Here is a 25,087-nt window from a genome sequence, read left to right on the forward strand (position 1 = left end):
CACAAACACTCCTTGACTCGACTTTCATCCTTCACTTGACAGAGTCGAGCACTGCGCCATTACCCAGTTAAAAATGACGTTGTGCTACTCAAGAATTGCAGCAGATTATTGCTGATATGTAGTGACTTGTCATACCTACAGATGGCACTTCCATCGGTTTTCTCGAGTGAAGGTTAAGCTTGAGTGAAGGAACGTTCTAGAACACGGGGGTGAAGGCATCTGTACGTTCACTTTTTTTTTCAGTAACATAGCACGGTATACGTGGTAATGACTCTGACAATTGATTTTTTTCTGACTCGTGCACTTGCCTTCTTTAACTCCGTGGGAATCACGCCCATTTCACGGCTACTTCAACTGGAACACGCGCTGCGCATCAGAGATGCGCGCGGCACAATCGTACAGTTCAAAAGGAGCAGCCGACGCGCCAGCCGGACAGTTGGTGACGGGCCGGTCCGCGTGCCTGCGGTGTATGCCCCGCCGATGCATAGCTCAGTGGGCAGTGTCGTGGCCCTAGCGTCTCATGTATTTCACGCGTGTTATTTCAATGTTTGCCCACTGATACATTATCGAGGTTTTCATCAATGGTTTTCATTTCTCGGGGCTCATGGCTGGATCCCTTCAACTCATTGGTCATTTTCTGGTAGCGTGACCGCTTGTATCGTTTAAGATACATGTCTTTTAAGAGTGAGATCGAGAATGCAGGAACTGGGATAGATAACAAACAAATTGTCTGACTAGTACTTATAGTCAGAGGATTTGCCTTTCAGGCAAAGAAAAGAACTTGGTTTTGGCTTTCCCTGTAGCTAAGACAGTATTCCAAGCAAAAGGAACATCAGCAAGTCGTCAGAGCCAACATGACTAATAGATGGTCCAATACAAGAAATGCACAGTATTTAGCAACGCGCATTAACGCATAAGTGGTTATGCAGTGAGGCGGTCATTATCCATAAACAAGATCAACTTTCTCGAAACAACATATGAGGCGTTCAAGGAAGACTGTCTGCCAAGTGAAAATTCCAGCTCAATTTCCAGGCTAAATAAGGGCGATGCATCATCACCTGAGGACACTGGCAGTGAGCTTGAATTGTTCGCAGCGCTGACAGGAAACCCTAATTTGGGTGAGTTATTTTATACCTGGCATCAAACAAAAATCTGCCATGAATTTTCCTGGGTGAGATAACCGCAGGAAAAATACTTGCACCGTACATTTTTGCCCTGCTGTCTTGTTTAGGAGAGTGCTGTATTTTATAACCCATCAGGAAGGCATCCAGCTACACAACATCGGTGTTGTAACCGCGGGCCGCTTTTTCGTGGTCTGACACCACAGTGTACTATAACTGTATTTACAACACCATTCTGTTCTGGTGCAGCGTATGGAATAATAAAATGATCCTGAGATGCATAAGCCAACAGGAAACTTGCGCAACATCATGAAGTTTTGTCAACTAGCCAAAGCTCCTTTCTCCGCTTATTTTGTGCACGTCATTTGTCGTTACTTCGTAAGTTACGCAAGTTTTACGTCGTTTGCCCTAGGATGGACATGAAACTTCAAAAAAGCATCGTTGAATCTTTGGGCTGGAGACCATCTAAAGACGTGGAAACACAGCCGTATCGATTAATGATTCCTGCATTGTTGGACTCGCTAACTCCGTGTGTATTTTTTTACGCTACGCGATCGCTGCTCTGTATACTTCAGTCACATGTTGGTTGTGCTGCAAACTTTGCTGGAATGTGAAAGAACCGACCGGTTTCCGCCGGTTGGTTCTGGTGTAAACGGCAATGTGAACGAACCAATCGGTTTCTGCCTGTTGGTTCTGGCGTAAACAGCATTTTTTTTTCATCACTTTTCAGAAACCACACTGTTTTTGCGATAACCAGTGAACAATGACGTGGTATGTTGCTTCCGGTGCAAAACAAAGGTTCTGCTACATTCGCCTGTCCGTGTCGTGAATAAAAAGGTAGACGAAGCAGCCGTTCGCATACATAACGTATTATGCTAGAAGTCAGAAAAAAAGAAAGAAAACCGCGTTGACCAGCTTTGTTTTCTGTGGCAGCGTCGAAGCGACAACAGTGATCCATAAAATATTTTTTTAAATCCATTTACTCCTTTTCGTCGTTCCGACGGCACAACAATCCAGTACATCACACGTTCGCTTCATTTCGTATGTCCAATGCCAAAAAGGAGGCGATACGTTCTCGACATTTGGGCGTGTGGACAAACTGAAAGCTGACGTTCACGTCTTTGTTTTCTAGACGATGCTGTGTGAAAATGAGCTGGTTATTTTGGAGTACAGTCTGGGCCTGTGGACGTTTCCCAGACAAAGCGCTCCCAAAAGTATGGTTTGTTGTCTTGGATGACGGTTAAGGCACGTTTGCGATAGGGGTGTCACAGGGTCACTTTCGATCGCGATGAGGCTGGATTTCGATCGAATTTCTGGGTCATGATTGGCTCCTTTACGCAACCTTCAAAAGGACACGAATTAATGTGGAGAAGTTTGATCACGGTTTTGTTCTGTTTCAACTATTTCGCTGTGGAGTCGATGTTTGCAATACTTCAGTAACTCTACTTATGTAAATGCTGTAGCAAAAAAATTCTAATGGGAAATAAAGAAAAGTATTACCTAAAATAAAAATTGAGCAACTGAACAGAAATTATGTGAGCCCGTTCCGGCTTAATCGCGGTCATTAGTGCACCGTGTCACAACCATTATATATATATATATATATATATATATATATATATATATATATATATATATATATATATATATATATATATATATATATATATATATATATATATATATATATATATATATATAGACCGTCTCCAGAGTTTTTTAACGAGATAGCAGCTAGAGCCGAACACGAAGAAGACCTAGTGAGAGTCTACTAGCGAAATTGAACACATGTGTGTGCAGTGTAGGTGGCAGCTTCTAACAATTGTTGAGGTAGGAGAGTTAGCGGAGGTGGCTGGATAGCGGGATTAGGGTTGACCTTAGGGCTGTCGGGCGCTTGGTTCGATGGTCGGGCAGGCGATGGCTAAGGAGGCTAGGAAAACCACGGGCGAGAGTGAGCTGGTGCAGTGCGAAGAATGCAAGCGCTGGTGCTACTTGGACGAGACAGAATTCTCGAGTTTGGCCGACGCGCAGAAGGCGAGCTTCGTGTGCAGGCTGTGCGAGGCTCTGAAGGCGGCCGTGCAGTACATGGAGGCTAGCATCGAGGGGCTTCAGGGGGAGCCTAGGGCGGAACAGGAGCAGAGGATAAAACTCCAAAAACAGCTCGGAGCGTCACGTGAGCGGGAAGAGCTTACCGCCAGCCTATTAGAGCAAATGAAGGGCGACCTTCGAAAAAAAAAGCGGGAAGGTTGCACCGAGCTCGAGCAGCGGGTAAAGGAGCTAATGGCGCTTTGCCCCGGCCCCGAGCAGTGTGAGACGAAGGCGTGGGTAGCGGAGAAGGTGACAGGCGGGAAGGAACAGGCGAGAAGGGAGGTCAGGGGGCCGCAGTGTCTGGCCACAGCATGGAGGCTCCGAGAACATACAGCTTAATGGCGCGGCCGTCTTCGAGCAGGGCAGAAACACAGGACAGATGGCTGAGAGAGAAACAGGTGAAGCAAACAGGGGCACCATCACAAACAGGAAGCCAGCGATTGGAGCGTAGAAGGGTCCTAGTGGTGGGGGACTCTAACGTGGCCAGGGTTAGGGATGGCGTCTTCAAGACAGTGAACGAAGTTGGGAGAGTCAGGGTGGGGGCACAGTCAGGGAAGAGCATGGTGGATGCGCTGGCCAAAGCTTAGGAGTTTGTAGAAAAGAGCATGGAGGGCGAAAATCTAGTCTTTATTCATGCTGGGCTCAATGATGTGTTGAAGGGCAAGGATAAGAACCTTCAGAGAAAGCTAGAGGATGGGATGCGTAAGCTCCGAATAGCCTCTGGGAGTGTGCATGTGGCCATATGCACAGTCCCAGAGGTCTGGGGGCAGCCTCGTGGGATTGGAAGGAGGGTAGTGGAGGCCAATTGTGTGATCAAGGGTTTGAGCCGGCAACTCGGATACAGCATAATGAAAGTTAACCAAAACGTGTACGAGCCCGGCGCTCGCCCCTTTGCACAGGATGGCATTCACTACAGTGGTGCAACGGGCAGGAGGGCCGTTAACAGAATGAGTCGCCAAGCCATAGCTTATTTAGGGGGACCCAGAGCCCTGAGACCAACAGTGTAGCCAAAGACCGACCTGAAGGGGCATAAATATTCAAGCCACACGAAGTCCGTGGGAAAAGAAATCGACGTAAGCACAAGGGCTGAGCTAAGTCAGACGTAGACTATATTAACATGCAGGGTGGCAGGAATAGGTTAAAGTGGGAAGAGATGGAAAAGCAGTTAAGGCAGGAGGAGCTGATGGTATGTGGGGTTGTGGAGACACATCTTCTGGACATGGGGCAACCACCTTGCAATCCGGACTACGTATGGGAATATTGCAATAGAACAGAAGGCAGCAAAAAGGGGGGTGGAATTGGTGCATTCATACATAAAAGTATCGGTTGGCAAGGAGTCAAGCAGGGATGCATGGAACATTTATGGCTAAGAGGGAAACTAACTGGGCAGATGACACGCCTTGGTTTGGTGCACTTGCGGACGGGAGCAAAAGCCAGAGAGGAAAACCAGGCATTGGTGGAGTGTATATCAAATGACATTGAGGAATTAGGAGGAGAGTGCGACATAATTATACTAGGAGATATGAATGCGTACATAGAAGATATAGAATGCTATACCGACCCAACAGGCAAATTTATCATGGCTATGTGTGAAAGGCATAATTTTATCATTTGCAACAGTACTGATAAGTGTGAAGAGCAAATAACATGGGAGGTAGGAAGGCTGCAGTCGACGATAGATCATGAACTGATGTCACATAAGATGTATGATAGGCTCAGGGGAATGCACATAGATGAATGTGGCTCCAGAAGTCTGGGTAGGGATCACAAACGTATCAAGCTAAGCTTTGGAAGAGCAGTGAAAGTGGGAAGGAGACAAGATGAGCAACTACAGGAAAAATTTTATTCAGAAAAACAAATAGAAATAGCTACTAAACAAATTGAGAAATGATCACTGAGGACAGTAAAACAGTGTTGGCGTACAAGAATCTAATTGGACTGAGCTAGAGCTTGTAAGGCACGTGACAAGTCACCCAGGAAAAGAAGACACAAACCAATGAGTTGGTGGGATGAGGAAGTTAAGAGAGCCATAGCAAAATGTCTGGAAGCCTCTAGAAAACAGAGACATGCTAAGCAGCGGGGTGAACCGACAGATGGCGTTGAAGGAAAATGGGACATCTTTCGAAGCTGTAGAAGAGAAGCATCCCTTCTGATCAATGAAAAAATTAGAAGAAAGGGGGCTCAGTGGCTGGAAGAAGTACAATAAAAGGATAGAAAGGCAGCTGCGAAATTTCGGAGCCATCTAAACTCCCCAAGAAATGAGACGAGCCTAAAGCAGAGGTTTATAACTACAGCTCAAGGTGCTAGGCTAGAAGGGGACGAAGCTATTGAATATATAAGAACAAGGGTGACAGAAAAATTTCAACAAAGAAATGCCTTATGCACCACAATAGACAAGGATGAATCAAGTGGCGCAATGGCTCCATTTTCACAACGAGAATAGGAAAGGGCTGAGAATAGTGTTCCTAGTACGTAGTACATCAACAGGCCCAGATGGCATTCCAATTATGCTAATAAAGACAGTGGGTCCGAAGTCTAAGCAGACTTTGAGAGAGGCAGTGAGCAAAGAACTAATCTATGATAAAGTCCCCGATGGATTGAATATTAGAAGGATGAGAAAGATATATAAAAGAAAGGGGGACAAAGCTGACATAAACAACTACAATCCTATAACAGTGCCATCAGTGGTCTACAGGCTGGCGATGCAGATTATAAAGGAAAGACTGCAGGCATGGACAGAGGATGAGTGGGTGCTGGGGGAACTGCAGAATGGGTTTCAGAAACACAGGAGGTTTGAAGACAATCTGTTCTCTCTAACGCAGTGCATCGAAATAGCGCAAACGGAACACAGGCCCCTTTGGCTAGCATTTTTGGATATCATGGGAGTGTACGATAACTTGGTTCAAGAGGACTTGTGGGGAATACTGGGCACACTAGGCGTGGAAGGTGGAGTCACTAATCTTTGAAAGATATTTACAAAGGTAACAAGGTAGTTATAATGTAGAAAAAACAGGTATCCAAGCCCACAGAGGTAAAACGGGGGCTTAGGCAGGGGTGTCCTCTGTCATTATTGTTATTTATGATGTACCTACAAGGATTAGAGGCCAAATTAGAGGGAAGTGGACTTAGCTTCAACCTCTCTTTCGTAAAACAAGGAAAACTCATTGAACAGGCACTACCAGCATTGATGTACGCAGATGATATAGTGCTAATGGCCGACAACAAGGAAGATTTGTAGACATTGGTGGACATCTGCGGTAATGAGGGAGATAGGTTAGATTTCAGATTCAGTAAGGAAAAATCAGCAATCATGATTTTTCATGGCAGTGAAGGTAGCGAGCTTAGGATACAAGAGGTCACTCTAGAGGTAACAGATAGATACAAATATTTTGGCGTAGGGATAAGCATTGGGACCGAGTGCCTAAGGGAACACGAAGTATACGTAACGACTTAAGCTAACAGGAATGCAGCAGTGATGACAAATAGGGCACTGTGGAATTAGAATAGGTATGATGTTGTGACAGGAATATGGAAAGGGGTCATGGTTCCTGGTCTGAAGTTTGGCAACGCGGTCTTGTGCATGAGATCAGTAGTTCAAGCAAGATTAGAAATTAAGCAGCGTGGAATAGGTTGGCTAGCCTTAGGAGCTCATGGGAATACACCAAATCAGGGAGTACAAGGTAATATGGGATGGATGTCATTTGAGGGCAGGGAAGCTAGCAGCAAGATAAAATTTAAGAAGCGATTGAGAGAAATGGGAGAGGAGCGTTGGGCTAGGAAGGTTTTCAGCTACTTGTACATGAGGAATGTCGATACAAAATGGAGGAAGTGAACCAGAACATTGACGGGTAAATACTTAGAAAAGAGCAGAGGTTAAACAAAAAAGAATTATCGGTTTGCGGGGTCTAGAGTTGTTGAGCGAGCGCCACGCCACGCTCTTGAGTGAACGGACACAGTAGACACGGTCGGTACAAACCAACAAACACATACACATTTATTTAACTAATTTATAATGACGACATCGTCCGGCGAGTGATACTATAATCGTAATTAACACGCTAGCACATCCGTACACAATATTATTATACACTCCAAAACATGACAATCACGATAACATGACAAACACACAATAACATACCCAAGGCGGCGTCACCAACGCTTGTGTGGTAAAAAAATGCTGCCCTGGAGAGAGTGCGTCATGCTTTGACGTAGAAAATCGGTGTGCGGGGCCGATTTAGTATTTCAAGGTGCGCGGGAATCATCATCATGGTAATAGCGGTAAAACTATGAGCGTGCCTATGCGCGTGCTCGTGCGCGCACCACGTGAAAAAGCTCCCGAGCCACGGGGACAGCTCGGCTAACCCCAGAGAGCAAGGACAAGTTCGGGCCACGCCCCGGCTGCTCGTTCTGACCCTCCGTGTCCGGGCCTCGTCTCGGCGTTGAAGTCCTCGGGTGCCTCCTGGACTGGGCATCGCCCCACCTCACCCCAGAGAGCAGAGAGCAAGGACAAGTTCGGGCCACGCCCCGGCTGCTCGTTCTGACCCTCCGTGTCCGGGCCTCGTCTCGGCGTTGAAGTCCTCGGGTGCCTCCTGGACTGGGCATCACCCCACCTCACCCCCACGTTGGTCTGAAGCGGCGTTCGTCACGACGAGCTGCTGTTCTGGTCTCGGAGCGAGACGCTGTCCCAGGTCTGTTCGCGGCAGTCGGCGACACGCTGTTCTCGGGTGTACAGGCAAGCCCAGGCGTTGACCACCGTACTGGGATGCCCCTGGCGGTTATCTTCTAGACCGGGCCCCGCCTCGGTACGAACTCCGCAAGCACAAGGCACACGGCCTCCCGACTACCAGAGAGCTCAAGGTCAAGCGCAACGTTCACGCCCCAAGAGTAGAATGTGAGTGGACGAACAAGAACATTAACTACCTTTCGCGTAGGACCGTGAACGCGCGTATATATGTGTGAGTTTATGTTGTGTGTATCCCTTTGTCCGTCTTCGTGTATATAAAAGTCTCTCGTTGTCCTCGAACGTCCTCTGTCCTCATCTGGCTAACCTGCGCCCACAGTTGCCCACAAAATTTTGGCGAGCCTTGCCAGGATAGATCGGCCTTACCTTCTTGCCGAGAGCCAGACGGGCGGGACGAACCGATGGATTTAGAGAAATTGCACGCGATCGGAACGGACATGGGTCTAACAGGATCGGCACTGCAGGAATGGGTTGACGCGGAGCGCGTTATCGAAAGCGACTTTCGTGCGCAAGTTCGCGACGAGCAGCGAGAAAAGATAGCGCTGGAGGAAAGACGGATGCAAGCCGAGGAGCGCGTTTTGCTGTTGAAGCTAAAGTTGCAAGAGCAGAAGACTGGTTCGAACGCGGGAGAGATAGGGAGACCGGCAAGCGATGACGCAGCGTCCCCAGCTGTAATGGATAGCTGTGGCCCGCACAAGCTATTGCCACCGTTCAACGAGATGCGAGATGACCTCGACGCATATCTGCGGCGTTTTGAGCGCGTCGCGGTGTTTCAGGAGTGGCCTCGGAGCAAATGGGCCTTTTCGCTCAGCTTGTGCCTGATGGGAGAGGCGTTATCCGTGATTAGTCGACTTGACTCTGCTTCCGCCACCGGCTATGATCAGGTGAAGGCAACATTGCTGTTACGATTCCGGTATACGGCTGAAGGATACCGAGAGAAATTTCGCAAGGCGAGACCAGAGGACAAGGAGACGGAGCTCCAATATGCTTCTCGCATAGCAGGTGCTTCTCGCATAGCAATATGCTTCTCGCATAGCATTTCGACCGTTGGATGGAGCTGTCAAGTGTCGAGAAAACATATGACGCTCTTCGCGACGTAATGATTTCAGAACAGTTCATGAAGGGATGCTCACCCACCCTGAGGGTATTTCTGAAGGAGAGGAACTGTAAGAAATTGCACTCTTTAGCGCAGAACGCAGACTGCTTTCTGGAAGCCCAAGATTTGTTCAATTTGGGCAAGGACAAGCTGTATAAGGAGAGCTCAGCAGATGCTCGTAAAGCAGAAACTGCTAAGCGCCAGTTTAAGGGCCAAAGTCTCTGTTTCTTGTGCAATGAGACAGGGCACCGTGCGTCTGAATGTTGGTCTCGGACAAGAAATAACCAGTCAGCAACAGGCTGGTCGAGTGGCAGAAACGGTTCGTCTGTGGAGACAACTCGAACCCAGGAAAAGCAGTTGGCGTCGTGCGCGCTGTTACCCAAAGAAGGAGACAACCCTGAGACACCGGAGAAACCGGATGAAGGGCACGTCGTACTCCAGACTGGGGAGGCTATCCCGGTCGTGAATATGACGTCGACGCATACCCCAACTGTGGCTGATGTCGGAACTCTGCCTGTAGTGAGAGGATTGCTTGAGGGCAAAACTGTATCTGTACTTCGAGATACGGGATGCAACACGGTAGTGGTACGCGAAGGGCTTGTCCCGGAAGAGAAGTTTACGGGCACTACAAGTCCGGTTTTTCTGCTCGACTGAACAGTGCACAACTTGCCGGAGGCAATCGTTTCTATTGACACACCGTTCTTCACCGGTGTCGTGCAAGTTAAATGCATGAAGAACCCTCTATACGATGTCGTGCTAGGCAACATCGAAGGTGCCCGATCTATAGAGCTAGAATATTCGCACAAGCCTCAACAGCATCGTGAGAGGCATCGTGATTACAGCGGAGGGAAGGTAGTCAGAAAACTCGCTAACTCGCCCGTGCCCATCATCGCAGACGACACGCAAAGTGATGTCGGAAACGATTCAGGCTACTTACCAATGACAGTAGAGACAACTTGCACACCTCATAGACCCGCAGATCAAGTACCACTAGGTGATAGTGCTGCAGCAGTGAAAGAAACTCGCGCCACAACCAGGCTACCTGTTCTGAAAGCCACTGCCACCGTCATAGATAAAGTGACGCTTGAAGAATACCAAAGAAATGACCCATCGTTACGGCAGTGTTATGAGAGTCTTGGTAAAAAGTTAATAGTAAAGAATCGCGAAACCTGCTTCTTTCTTGTAGATGGTATCTTGTATAGGAAACACAAGCTACTCTCGGAGAAGGAACTCGAACAACTGGTCGTACCGAGACAACTGCGAGAGACTGTGCTCAAACTAGCCCATGAAGGTATCCTCGCGGGACACCAAGGGATATCCCGAACAACTGACCGTATTCTTGCCGAATTCTTCTGGCCAGGTGTTCAATCAGAAACCAAGAGGTTTGTGAAGTCAGCGGACTGTCCCGCGCCATTTGGTTGGTCGGGCTCCGCTAGGTACCATGCCAATCATTGAGACCCCGTTTTCACGTGTGGGCATCGACATCATCGGTCCTTTGTCACCGACATCTTCCAAGGGCAACAGGTACATTCTAACCATGGTGGATTTTGCAACGAGATATCCAGACGCCATCGCACTTCCTTCGAGTGAAAGCAAGGTCGTGGCAGAGGGACTAATGGAAATGCTGTCGCGAGTTGGTCTACCACGCGAAATTGTAAGCGACCGCGGGACAAGCTTCATGTCGTCGGTTATGAAGGAGTTCAGCCGGCTACTATCTATCAGGCAATTACCGACAACCCCTTACCATCATCATCATCATCATCATCAGCCTGACTACGTCCACTGCAGGACAAAGGCCTCTCCCATGTTCCACCAGTTAACCCAGTCCTGTGCTTGCTGCTGCCAATTTATACCCGCGAACTTCTTAATCTCATCTGCCCACCTAACCTTCTGTCTCCCCCTAACCCGCTTCCCTTCTCTGGGAATCCAGTCAGTTACCCTTAATGACCAGCGATTATCTTGTCTACGCGCTACATGCCCTGCCCATGTCCATTTCTTCATCTTGATTTCAGCTATGATATCCTTAACCCCCGTTTGTTCCCTAATCCACTCTGCTCTCTTCTTGTCTCTTAAGGTTACACCTACCATTTTTCTTTCCATTACTCGCTGCGTCGTCCTCAATTTAAGCTGAACCCTCTTTGTAAGTCTCCAGGTTTCTGCTCCGTAGCTAAGTACCGGCAAGATACAGCTGTTATATACCTTCCTCTTGAGGGATAGTGGCAATCTACCTGTCATAATTTGAGAGTGCTTGCCGAATGTGCTCCACCCCATTCTAATTCTTCTAGTTACTTCAATCTCGTGGTTTGGCTCTGCGGTTATTACCTGCCCTAAGTAGACATAGTCTTTTACAATTTCAAGTGCACTATTACCTATCTCGAAGCGCTGCTCCTTGCCGAGGTTGTTGTACATTACTTTCGTTTTCTGCAGATTAATTTTAAGACCCACCTTTCTGCTCTCCTTGTCTAACTCCGTAATCATGAGTTGCAATTCGTCCCCCGAGTTACTCAGCAATGCAATGTCATCGGCGAAGCGCAGGTTACTAAGGTATTCTCCATTGACTCTTATCCCTAACTGCTCCCATTCTAGGCTTCTGAAAACCTCGTGTAAGCACGCGGTAAATAGCATTGGGGAAATTGTGTCCCCCTGCCTTACACCCTTCTTGATTGGTATTCTGTTGCTTTCTTTATGAAGCACTATGGTAGCAGTTGATCCCCTGTAGATTTCTTCCAGAATGTTTATATATACTTCATCTACGCCCTGATTCCGCAGTGTTTGCATGACGGCTGATATTTCTACTGAATCAAACGCCTTCTCGTAATCTATGAAGGCTATGTATAGTGGTTGGTTATACTCTGAGCATTTCTCTATTACCTGATTGATAGTATGGATGTGGTCAATTGTTGAGTAGCCTGTTCGAAATCCTGCTTGTTCCTTTGGTTGATTGAATTCTAATGTTTTCTTTACTCTGTTAGCAATTACCTTTGTAAATAGCTTGTATACTACAGAGAGCAAGCTGATCGGCCTGTAATTCTTCAAGTCCTTGTCATCTCCTTTCTTATGTATTAAGATGATGTTAGCGTTCTTCCAAGACTCTGGTACTCTTCCCGTCAGGAGACACCTCGTAAACAGGGTGGCTAGTTTTTCTAACACAATCTGTCCTCCATCTTTCAGCAAATCTGATGTTACCTGATCCTCACCAGCAGCTTTGCCCCTTTGCATGCTCTCCAAAGCTTTTCTGACTTCTTCTATCATTACTGGTGGGGTGTAATCTGGGTTACTGCTAGTTCTTATAGTATTAAGGTCGTGGTTGTCTCGGCTACTGTACAGATCTCTGTAAAACTCCTCCGCTATTTTAACTATCCTATCCATATTGGTAGTTATTTTGCCTTCTTTGTCCCTTAGTGCATACATCCGACTTTTGCCTATCCCAAGTTTCCTCTTCAATGCTTTGACACTTCCTCCGTTTTTCAGAGCGTGTTCAATTCTCTCCATGTTATACCTTCTTACATCGCATACCTTACGTCTATTAATCAACTTCGAAAGCTCTGCCAGTTCTATTTTGTCTGTTGTACTTGACACTTTCATGATTTGACGCTTCCTAATTAGGTTCTTCGTTTCTTGGGAAAGCTTGCCAGTGTCCTGTCTAACTACCCGGCCTCCAACTTCCACTGCACACTCCGTAATGATACTCGTCAGATTATCATTCATTGTATCTACGCTAAGGTTGGTTTCCTCACTAAGAGCCGAATACCTGTTCTGCAGCGACACTCTGAATTCCTGTACTTTCCCTCTCAGTGCTAGCTGATTGATTGGCTTCTTGCGTATCAGTTTCTGTCGTTCCTTCTTCAAGTCTAGGTGAATTCGAGACCGTACCACTCTATGGTCACTGCATCGTACCTTACCAATCACTTCCACATCCTTAACGATTCCAGGGTGTGCACTCATTATAAAGTCTATTTCGTTCTTATTTTCGCCATTAGGGCTCCTCCATGTCCACTTGCGGTTTTCTCGTTTTCGGTAGATGGTATTCAAAATCCGTAAATTATTGCGTTCTGCGATTTCTACTAGTAGCTCTCCTCTGGCGTTTCTAGTACCGATGCCATAATCTCCTACTGCCTGGTCTCCAGCCTGCTTCTTCCCTGCCTTTGCATTAAAGTCGCCCATCACCATAGTATACTGTGTTTTTACCTTACTCATCGCCGATTCCACGTCTTCATAGAAGCTTTCAACTGAAGCGTCATCATGGCTGGATGTAGGCGCGTAAGCCTGTACTACCTTCATTTTGTATCTTTTATTCAGTTTAATTACGATACCTGCCACCCTTTCATTAATGCTATAGTGTTCCTCTATGTTGCCAGCTATGTTTCTGTGAATTAGGAACCCCACTCCCAGTTCTCTTCTGTCTGCCAAGCCCCTGTAGCAAAGGACGTGCCCATTCTGTAGCACCGTATAGGCCTCATCTGTCCTCCTAACCTCACTGAGCCCTATTATATCCCATTTAACACCCTCTAGCTCCTCGAATAGTACAGCTAGACTTCCCTCACTAGATAAGGTTCTAGCGTTAAACGTTGCCAAGTTCAGGTTCCAATGGCGGCCTGTCCGGATCCAGAGATTCTTAGCACCCTCTGCTGCGTTGCAGATCTGACCGCCGCCGTGGTCAGTTGCTTCGCAGCTGCTGGGGACTGAGGGCCGTGAGTTATTTGACGTAAGCATGTGGGAGGTAGTGGCCAGATACTGCACCAGGGTGGCCAATCCTTCTCTGGTGAGGGAGTGCGTTCTCGGCGGTGTTTGCCGGTGAGGCCGCACCCCAGGCCTCCTAATGCAGTTCCATCAACACGCGGATTCTTTTAGTTTTTTTTTTAATCCGGTTGGGAACTGCGCGGTACCGGGATTTGAACCACGGACCTCTTGCATGCGAGGCGGATGCTCTAACCACTACGCCAGCGCGGCTCTCGTGCACTTGTCCGGTGCACGAGAGCCGCGTACTGGGTTTCGGTGGCGACTCCGGTACGTAAAAACCCTTCGGGAGGAGATCAAGAAGGGTTTTTACGTACCGGAGTCGCCACCGAAACCCAGTACGCGGCTCTCGTGCACCGGACAAGTTCAGCAGTATCTGAGATGCTGCATTGATGTGCTTCCAGGTCCACAGCGGCAGCAACAGCAGCAGATTCGAGAGCAGCCATCAGCCGTGTTTCAGCAGCTCGTCACGGAGGGCCCGAACGTGTCCGATTCGAGCGCATCCACGTCAAACCCCAGCTCGAACGGACCTACGTGGTCTGAGCACTCGGCAATGGGCGACCACGTGAAGAACAACCCCTTACCATCCGATGGCAAACGGGTTAGTGGAACGATTCAACGGCACGTTGAAGCAAATGCTCCGCCGAATGTTTCGAGAAAGCCCGAAAAATTGGGACCGCTACCTCGGCCCCCTCCTTTTCGCGTATCGGGAGATGCCACAAAAGAGTACCGGATACTCACCGTTCGAGTTGCTTTATGGCCGATACGTTCGCGGCCCAATGACGATTTTGAGAGACTTGTGGACTAACCCAAAGTTGGATGACGCGACCAAGTCAACCTACGAATACATCGTAGAATTGCGGGAACGTCTGCAACGAACCTGTGAAATAGCATCTCAGGACCTTGCGAGGGCACAGGTTCGTCAGAAGACTTACTACGATCGCAAGGCGAAGAAGCGGGACTTAAGCGTGGGTGACAAAGTTCTCGTGCTGCTACCCGCCGATCACAACAAACTGATACTAACATGGAAAGGCCCCTTTACTGTGACAGACAAGAAAAGCCCATTGGATTATGCTGTGGACCTTGGTCACAGAACAACTGTCTTCCACATCAACATGCTCAAAAAGTACGAGCTGCGGAATGCCTCGGACACGTCAACTACGACAGCTGCTGCTGTAACGTCAATCCATCAAGTGGAAATCGAAGGCACAGAAAATTTATTACATGCCCCACTTGCACAAACGCCGAATCGGAAGGATGTGGCTGTAGCACCTAGCCTTAGTAGAGAACAAAGACCACTAGCCACTGAAATACATCTACCCTGCTGCTACGGCGGCAGAAGGCCGTGAGATGGCGTGAGCCAACTCATGTTGAAGACGTCAACGGGACAGACGACATGTCATGCGAGCGATCGGCGTCCAAGCCCAATCAAAAAATGGTGAGAGACGTCTAACTAAGTCAGAGATTTCGCATAGAACTGCATTTGACAGACCATGTTAGAGATGATCCATTAATAGTTGCTTTTCCCGTGTAAATATATTTTTTTTTGTGTGTGTACACAAAGAACTCATGACGCGGGTATTACGTTGTCTAATCTATGAACATGCCTACCCTTTTTATCCCACCGTTTCACTGTTCTTGAACTGGGGGGAAGATGTGGTAAAAAAACGCTGCCCTGGAGAGAGTGCGTCATGCTTTGACGTAGAAAATCAGTGTGCGGGGCCGATTTAGTATTTCAAGGTGCACGGGAATCATCATCATGGTGATAGCGGTAAAACTATGAGCGTGCCTATGCGCATGCTCGTGCGCGCACCACGTGAAAAAGCTCCCGAGCCACGGGGACAGCTCGGCTAACCCCAGAGAGCAAGGACAAGTTCGGGCCACGCCCCGGCTGCTCGTTCTGACCCTCCGTGTCCGGGCCTCGTCTCGGCGTTGAAGTCCTCGGGTGCCTCCTGGACTGGGCATCACCCCACCTCACCCCCACGTTGGTCTGAAGCGGCGTTCGTCACGACGAGCTGCTGTTCTGGTCTCGGAGCGAGACGCTGTCCCAGGTCTGTTCGCGGCAGTCGGCGACACGCTGTTCTCGGGTGTACAGGCAAGCCCAGGCGTTGACCACCGTACTGGGGTGCCCCTGGCGGTTATCTTCTAGACCGGGCCCCGCCTCGGTACGAACTCCGCAAGCACAAGGCACACCGCCTCCCGACTACCAGAGAGCTCAAGGTCAAGCGCAACGTTCACGCCCCAAGAGTAGAATGTGAGTGGACGAACAAGAACATTAACTACCTTTCGCGTAGGACCGTGAACGCGCGTATATATGTGTGAGTTTATGTTGTGTGTATCCCTTTGTCCGTCTTCGTGTGTATAAAAGTCTCTCGTTGTCCTCGAACGTCCTCTGTCCTCATCTGGCTAACCTGCGCCCACAGTTGCCCACAGCTTGGCTCACCACGTGAGCCCCCCGGCACGCAGGCCCACGGTGCCACGCGCCGAGGATCCACGCTAGAGACAACCGTTCGCGGCAACGGCCACGCTACAGTGTCTATAAATATACTGGCTAGTGTGCTGAGCGCGGGCTAGGAGATGGCCCCGCGGCTGATGACTGCCGGCAGCGCCCGCATGGTGCGCTGCTGTGCGAGTGGGTGCATTTGCGTTCAATTGCGCTCCGCAAGCGCCGCGAAGCGTGCAGGAGGCCGAGCCACGCGAGGCCAACTATTATTTTGCTGCATTTTCGGAGTGTTTTTTTTTACATAATGCTTTATTGTATAAGAACTACTCTATTGCTTTCACAGTACTGGCGTTTTGCAATACCAAAATGAAGATCATTTCGTGGCATACATTTCGCCATCAGCTACTTGCCCGCAAAAAAAAAAAAAATAGAGACGCAGATCCCATGTAACTTGGGAATCAATGCTACGCAAGGTGACTCTGTTGTAATTTTATATCAGGTGAAACATTATGAAGTGGCGCTAAATATATGCAAGAAATTGGATGGTGAACACTGGAACCAGCATTGGCGTTTCACGAACATTCGGCTCTTCTTGCAAAGTATTTCGAAGACCCTAAGTTAAGGGGGTGACCGTGAGGGCACCCGGGCGTAGGCGATTCGATAGATAGATAGATCTATTAGATAGATCTATCTATCTATTATTATCTATCTATTATCTATCTATAATAGACCTATCTATTAGATAAATAGATCTATTAGATATATAGGAACTTTTTATCTGGATTACCAGGCTTCAAAGCTTTTTTTTTTTTTCGTGCTGCTCCTCAGGTGAATAGCAGAACCTATAAAAACATATTTTGTGCATTAGTCAAGTATGAAATGATGCGAGAACAAGACTTTTGAAAGCCAGCGTGAGAAAGACACAATGTAGGCTTCACTTACAGAATTTTAATTCAGTTTAATAGAGCAGCACATTTTAGAAATTTTAATCACGGTAGCAGGAGTGCAGGACCTCTAACTTTGAGCTTTTGAATATATTGGCAAGAAATCTGAATATACGCAATTCTCTGTTATGAATTTGTTTCCACCTATTATTTATACACATTTTAAGAGCTTCTAATTACACAATAGATGAAGAGAGCTTCTTAGATGACTACATGAAAATTTCAAGTAGCTAAAACATTGCTTTCCATATGCCCATTATGCCTACACACAGGCCGACAATGCTAAGTGAGTGAAATTAATAACTTGCTCACCATGTATGCCAAAGATCCGCCACATGCTGCGATTCCAGCTGGCCCCGTCACAGGTCACGGAGTCAACATACAAGCCCGCTTGTTCAGCCAGGACGGTGCACTCTACTATGATTTTTGCAAGCGTAGCTGCTTGAACATTGCCTTTCGAGGCAAAAACGCCAAGTATTTGTGTCCAACTCCCTAAAAAATGGGCAAGAGCAATGATGGTGCAAGATTACCATGTTACTTATGTCATGTGTTTGACAGTAGTCTCTTTTTAAAACAGCTTACGGTGTAGGGTTGAAAGAGCACAACCATCCCGTGGTCTGCAAGCACACCCTTGTGGTTACTCAGGGTCCGCCAGCTCGACATTTCACTTCTGTTGTTTAGGTGCTGTTGTTTAGGTGCCGGTTCTTGGTCGCAAATGTTTCTCACCTTTCGTTTCACCGCCTTTTTAGGTACAAGATGTGTCGGATAATCTTCGAAGACCGTAGAGACAGCATCGGGCTTCAGACGTGGCTTGTCTCGGGCGATTTCGTTGACGACACCGTTCACCGTAGTCTGAAAATATCGTTCGATGTAGCCACTCTCAAAATGTCTTTCACACACGACAGCCTTCGGCGTCAGTCTCCTGTCTGCCCTCTTGATTTTGCTCTCCCATTCTGCAAGCCGTGCTGGGTCCGTCGGTGCGTTGAACAAAGACACCTTTTCCTCGTTCGAACGATATCCGCTCCGGCACAGCGGCACAAAACACGTCCTTTCTTTGCATTGCCGCTTAGCCTTCAACATCTCAGGACGTTGCTGCCCACATTTTGCGACGACGAACTTGACACTACAACAGGTAGAACACTGACAGCTGTCAAACGCTGAGCAAAGCATGGGACGACAGGAGCTTGGCGGCTCTCATGCACCCACTCGTCCGGCAGCGCCACTTGCGGCCACTGCGCGCAGTCATCACGTGCGGGGCCACCCTCTCTCGTACGGAATGCGCGCGCTCCGCACACTAGCCAGTATATTCTAGGCACTATAGCCACGCGGAGAAGAGGCTCACTCAACTCTCGCCCACCACTATAGTGAACTAGAAGTACTTCTAGTTCACTATACCCACCACCAAGGCCTGCCTTCCGCCGGCTCTACCACTCTACCAACAGTGGTACTCAACGCGAACACAACGCCATCTATCGTCCAGCGGTTGTCACCCCCGAAAAACGGCTTCTGTGCGAGACACGCTCGCGACGCGGCGCAAACAACTTTACAAAGGGTGTCAGCACCCCCACACGTTTAAGAAGAAGGTGAAGGAAGCTGAGACCGATATGTGGAAAATTGACATGATTAAAAGTCCACACTAGAGATCTATCGAACTTTTAGCAGGAAATTGCCAAGGAAAGGATTTATGATAATACTCGGGGTCATTTTCTACTGTTTGAGGCCAGGATGGGAGTATATTGCGAACCAAGACATATTGGGCCAAATACGAAGGCGTAGACACGGTATGCAGTGCGTGTGGAGAGGAGGAGAAAGCTACCAAACACTTGATAATGTTCGGTAAAGGGCTTCACTCTATAGTTCAGGATGATGGCGCAGAGTTTTTCAAAGCACTAAGGTTTTGGGACAGGGAGGGCAAAATAGACTTTCAGTGGGTAGAATTGACTAGAAGAAGGTTATTTGAATGGTGGCTAAAGTCAAGGCATGAGTGAAAATTAAACCCTTCACTGCAACGTAACAGTCCTCAACCACACTAGTTAAAGGAAAAAAATAAATGTAGTTTTTGGTTCACTAAGTATTACGGCATGGTGGCGTTAACCACCAATATCAATCCATCCATCCATCCGTCACACAAGGCGGCGATGCGCTGCGCAGAGACGAAAATCAACCGCGCGCGCGAGCAATGTGAAATATTTAGAATATATTTTGTTGCTCGTGCATGGCCTAAAATGGCGACCGAGAAAATATGTTAATTAGCTTCTGGAATAACAGGATGGCTACGCGGGTGCGCTACTGAACTGAAATATCGACAGGGTGCCAAAAGTGAGCGCGTGATGGCACTGAAACATTTTATCGACGTGAAGCGGTAGAAGAGTGGAACGATGAACTCAGTTGAGAGCCATTGCTTGCAACACCTTCCACAGCGAACCATCATTTCCTCAAGCACTAATCTGTAAATAAAGCCCCATCATTCGTAACGTCAAACTCAGAGACGAGAATCACGAGCGGTATCTGGATGCAAACCTTTTATCTTCTGCACACAGGTCGTGCTATGCATTTACGAGTAGTGACTCACTATCTGTTTACAACAATGCATTTTTAATATTGGTTCGCGCGTCTTTTTTTTTTATCCCAAAGAAAAAAGGTTTTATAGTTCACAAGCGCCCCACAGAACATTGGGCTGCAAACCTGGTGATGCGCCTGAGCTTCAGGTACTTCCTCTCTTCACGGGAAGATGCTCACTCCTTGTGGAGTGCCTTTGTGTAAAAACGCAAATGGGTGAGCAGTGAAAACTTGGTCACTTTACTGGCGAGGCTCGGACCATGTTGTGCGCAGCTCAGTGTGACATTTCTTTTTTTTTTTTTTAAGTAGGAAACAAGCTCTTCCCAGCTGTCACTGTGAAGCTCGTTGTAGCCAAACCACTTCAAAAAAGTGAAAAGCGCGTCTACAAATGCGAAGAGCTTTTCCCAAAGGCATACCCATAGGCGTCCGCACGAGGGGGCCCGGCAAAAGAGGCGGGTGCTTTCACCCCTTCCCCCCCTAGTCACCTGGGAAGGGGGCGCTAAATGTGCTCTATACATTGACCAGGCAGCGGGGCGCTCTTTTAGTAATATAAAAGGGGGGGGGGGGGGCACCACCTGCCTCGTACACGGACTTAATAGAGAGGAGGCACCCTGTTATGAACCTTTGCTCCCCCCCCCTCCTTGAACGGCAAGCACGCGTCTACCCCTCTGAATGCGGGCAATTCGGGCAATTTCGCCATTCACAGTGTGCTCGAAGGGCTGGGAGATGTACCTCTCGAAGTGCAGCTCGCACACAGCCGAGTTTTCTTGGAGCAGCTTGTCAGCGCGCGGGATCACTGCGTCAACAGTTTCAGTACGCAAACAGTTTTGTCCTTTGGAACGTCGAACAACGCATGCTTCTTTTTAGCTGACTTGTAGCCTGTAGTGCACCCCGGGACGAAGCAATGACTTTGTTTTTGCGTCAAGAAAGTGCATACAGAAGCATTGATTTCAGAGTGCCACCGCAATAATAATAAAAAAAAATAACGGTGACGACGAACGCGCCCGACGAAACTGTCGGAAACGTGCAAACAACGTATAAACAAAAGCGCTCGCCCCCACGCAGCTCCTCCACCGAGACTTCAGTGCACTGCCTAGGCACCGCTTGCCGCTCATCACACTTCCCTATTCTAGCCACTGTACCGCAATGGCGACAAAGAAAATATGGCGAACGTGCGCAGTGTTGCCAGAGCACTAAACAATATGAATATTCTCTATTGCCGGGATTCCCTTCATTGTCTCTGTGATCTCAATCCCCGCACCCCTATGCTATGTGGGGGTATGGCAAGAACTCTCCCGAAGGTACCTGCGTATGCAAAGTCATGCAAGACTTCACTTGTAACCAATCCATATTTTCCCACCGGTCTTGGCGATTCAGTAACAACATCCTCCAACCCCAATCTCTTCCTGGTCGCTTACGTGAAGAAATACCAGCGAGGATTAGGGATACAATTACTTGATAGCAGATAATACTCCTAGTTCAAAGCAGAACAACCAAAGTACATCACATTGTAGACTGGGATCTCCAGATGCAACAAAGCTAGGCCCGACAATTACGACGAATGGAAAGACAACCTTTTCTCCAACGTCTCCGCTCCCACTAAGGAGGTTGAGGTGGAGGACGACTCATCACCGTTGAGATGTCATTATGACTATCAGCAGCCTAACTACACCCCCGGCAGGGCAAATGCCACACGAGAGGGAGACAAAATTAGGTGGGCAGATGAGATTGAAAGTTTGCAGTTGTAACGTTGCAGCAGAAAGCACAGGTGTACGTAATAGTAAATAAATACTCAGGGCTCAGTTGTCACTATGATTTCCTCTACTTGTGGTTTTCGTAATGGCAACATGCATAGATGGTTTCTTCTGTGCAAAAGCAGTGCAGTGCTTACCTTTTTCTTTTAGTCTCGGTTATCTTACACCACAGGGCAGCAGACTGGATACTAGTCCGATGGACCTCTCCTTACTTTTACTAGCCAGCACCTAGACAGTGTCCTTATATTTTCAAACATTATTAGTGGGACATTTAGAATCTATGTCTACAGTGCTGCATGGACACTGCACACGCTCTTGAATAAGCTGAATAGGCACCGTGCAGTCGAGTTTTCTAGTGTGACTGTTGTGCCAGAACACAATGCCTAGCGCAGAAAAAAACTTAATAATTAGGCAGGGTCAGTTAAAATGAAACACCATGTGTGCATCTCCCTCCCTACATGAGCAGCGAATTGTAGCACGGCTACACAGGAGACGTGTGCGCACGTCTATTTTCCGAGGGCTCCTAATGGCCAATGTCAGCAAACTTGGGATGAGCTAGTGCGAGGAACGCAGCTCCCTCTGGCCAGTGTATGGTGCCTGTACTCCAACAGCTCGATGATCTTAATCCATGAATTCACATTAAAGTGTAATGCATCCTTTCTTGTCATCGACAAAGAAACCTTTCTAGAGCACTTCATCATCCGCCATGATACCCCTTTCACGGACCATATTAGACTTGAATAAAATGCCGTCTCTGTCACCTAAATTGCTGGACTTCATCGCTGCTTGGTGAAGCAACATTGCTTTTCACTGCGCACCAATATCTGTGCATTCGCTTCAGTAGCCATTATGGCTCGCCCGCAGCTCTCTATGTTGCACTGAATTCACAGTATGGCAAAACATTGAAGTCACGGTTGTCAAAGAAACTCTGTTTTCAGTGGCAGATTCTACTATTCTGTGCATGCGGAGCTCGCCTTCTCTTTTGATTGATTGATTTGTGGGGTTTAACGTCCCAAAACCACCATTTGATTATGAGAGACGCCGTAGTGGAGGGCTTCTCTTTTGACAGTGTAAGCTGTTACGAGCTAACAGCCAATTCTGGTGGCTACGTCTGCTGTTACTGCAGGAGTATGGCGCAGCTGTCACACACAATGCATAAAAAATGGAGTGCTCAAGCCAGAACCAAACACAAGGATTCTGTGTGGCAGCAAGTGTTCTAACACAGAGCCATCAATGCTTAAAGATTTTTTGGGAGTTCTGCAGGGAAGTTGCAATCCATGAACACGAGCGACACACAAGCGGATAGGTGCCATGCCCTTTTGTATTGTCAGCGGAATAGCTCTTCAGGAGAATCAGGATGGCTTTGTCATCCTTGGTGCTTTGATGGAGTGTATGGTGGAGCATGGCATCAGTTTCAATGGATTCATCCACCATCATCATCAGCCACAACATGAAAGTGCACAGCACACATGTAGCTGTCCACAAGTAGGTGTTCTGCTACAAAATGATATGACGTACTTCAAAATTTTACTTGAAGTAGGCAACATAAGAGAGCCTACAATGGGCTCTCAGAAGGCCGGTTCACCATCTTACGCTGAGAATGCGCAGTGTGTTATGTGCAGGCCTGGCATCTTTCTAGTTTACATTGCCTTTCTCTTACCACAGTGCAGGGTAGAAGACTCGAATCTTGCCTGCTTAGAATCCTTGCCTTTGCTTTCTCTATCAAGCAGACAGATATGAGCGCATGATCAACACATCAGGCTTGTATATATTTACATTTATAGCCTGAATGACTCACTCTTGTTTCTCTCAGTCACTACAGCCCTGTGCCCCTTAAAGGGCCACTCAGCATGTTTAGCGATTTTGAGCTGACAATACATGGGGCGTTCATGATCACGTCTGCCAAAATTTGCAACGCTATGCACCCCTGAAATGGGTCATATCGTCACGGGGTCGTGATGTGGCCGAAAACAGGAGACTTTATGTTGGGATTTAACTGTTTATTTGGGCGAACCTGTGCCCGGCAAACGGAAAGTTCAATTACAGTACCAGTCTTGCACAGATAGCAGTGAACGGAGCGTCGGCCGTCGATCCACTACTGACAAGCGGCGAAGTGCGTCGGCATTTATACTCTTGCCATCAAATGTTCTAGCGTTATCGCTGGCGGTGACGTAGGTTCCAGAATAATATGTGTAGTTCGCAGAGTGGGCGTGATCTTATCGAAATGATCTACTAAAGTCCGGAAGCTTCTCGAAAACTGAACGCGCGTTTTCCGCTGAGAATCGTATAGTGTTTTGGGGCGATTCTGTTCAGACAGAAATACGTTGGGTCCCATCCTTTTTCTTCACTAACAGACTCTTGGACGGCTGGATAAAGTCATCCCGCAGCATTTCATCAACTTGTCTCTTCATGACCTCACGTTCTCGCGTCGAAAACCTGTACGAACTTTGACGGAGTAGTCTGGCATTTTCTTCGGTTATGATGCGATGTTTCGTGATTGGGGTCTGCCGAATTTTTGATGACGACGAAAAGCAATCTTCGTATTGCAGGAGCAGGGCCTTGAGCTGTTCTTGCTTACGGTTCGGAAGTCTGGGATTGACATCGAAAGCTATGGGAGGGGCTTGGTTCCTCTGAGCAGGTTCCGCAGAAACGGCGAGGGCGAAAGCACTGGTGGCTTCGACAATTTCTTCGATGTATGCGACCGTTGTTCCTTGCTCACAAGTTTGTACTCATTGCTGAAATTCGTGAGCATAACCGTCGCTTTGCGTCCCCGCAGCTCTGCAATTCCTCTTGTGACGCAAATATTTCGGGTGACCAACAGATGCTGACTGCCTTCAACGACGCCTTCCAGGTCAGGTGATTTAGGAGCGCCGACTGAAATAATGACGCTTGAGCGAGTGGAGTGGTGACTTGTACTTCCAGCACATTCAAGGCATGGTTTCCTGACGGCGTGTGCGGCGGTAGTGCTTCTTCTGTGGATAACGTTATCGACTTTTTTTTTACGTTGATAACAGCACCATGGAGGCATAAGAAGTCCATGCCAAGGATGACGTCTCTCGAGCAACGCTGTAACACTATGAAGTCTGCAGGATAAATACGGCCGTTAATGGTGACTCTCGCTGTGCAGATTCCTGCAGGCGTTACGAGATGACCTCCAGCTGTGCGGATTTCAGGGCCTTCCCAAGCTGTACTAACTTTCTTTAACTTCGCGGCGAACGACCCACTGATGACGGAGTAGTCGGCTCCAGTATCGACGAGAGCGGTCACACTGTGGCCGTCGATAAGAACGTCGAGGTCGCTAGTTCGCCGTCTCGCATTACAGTTAGAGCGTGGCGTCGGGTCACGGCTGCGTCGGCTTGTTCCACTGCTTTCATGTTGCGTCGTCAGGTCACCTTCGGTAAGTGAGGTTTTGCCGTCAGGGCTTTGCTTGGTTGGCGTTGTGTTCGGAAAGCTCCGTCGCGTCGTCGTCGGAGGATCTTCGGTATTTCGTCGCACAGCAACCGCACCCCCATCGGTTGCCAAGGCCCTTAGTTTCCCGGATACGGGCTAAGAGACCGGCCCCGCGTTGGGCCAGAGTATTGCCGATAGTGCGGTGACGTGCGCG

At 48.1% G+C, this 25,087-nt stretch overlaps 1 protein-coding gene across 1 annotated transcript in view; it reads right to left on the reverse strand.

Annotated features, from left to right (window-relative positions):
- LOC119172459 (uncharacterized) overlaps nt 1-25,087 on the reverse strand; it is a 163,263-nt gene that overhangs the window by 83,791 nt on the left and 54,385 nt on the right. The gene's annotated exons all lie outside the window — the stretch shown is intronic.

The sequence above is a fragment of the Rhipicephalus microplus genome, chromosome 4 (genome assembly GCF_043290135.1).
Source record: "Rhipicephalus microplus isolate Deutch F79 chromosome 4, USDA_Rmic, whole genome shotgun sequence".
In the NCBI taxonomy this organism is placed as follows: domain Eukaryota; kingdom Metazoa; phylum Arthropoda; class Arachnida; order Ixodida; family Ixodidae; genus Rhipicephalus; species Rhipicephalus microplus.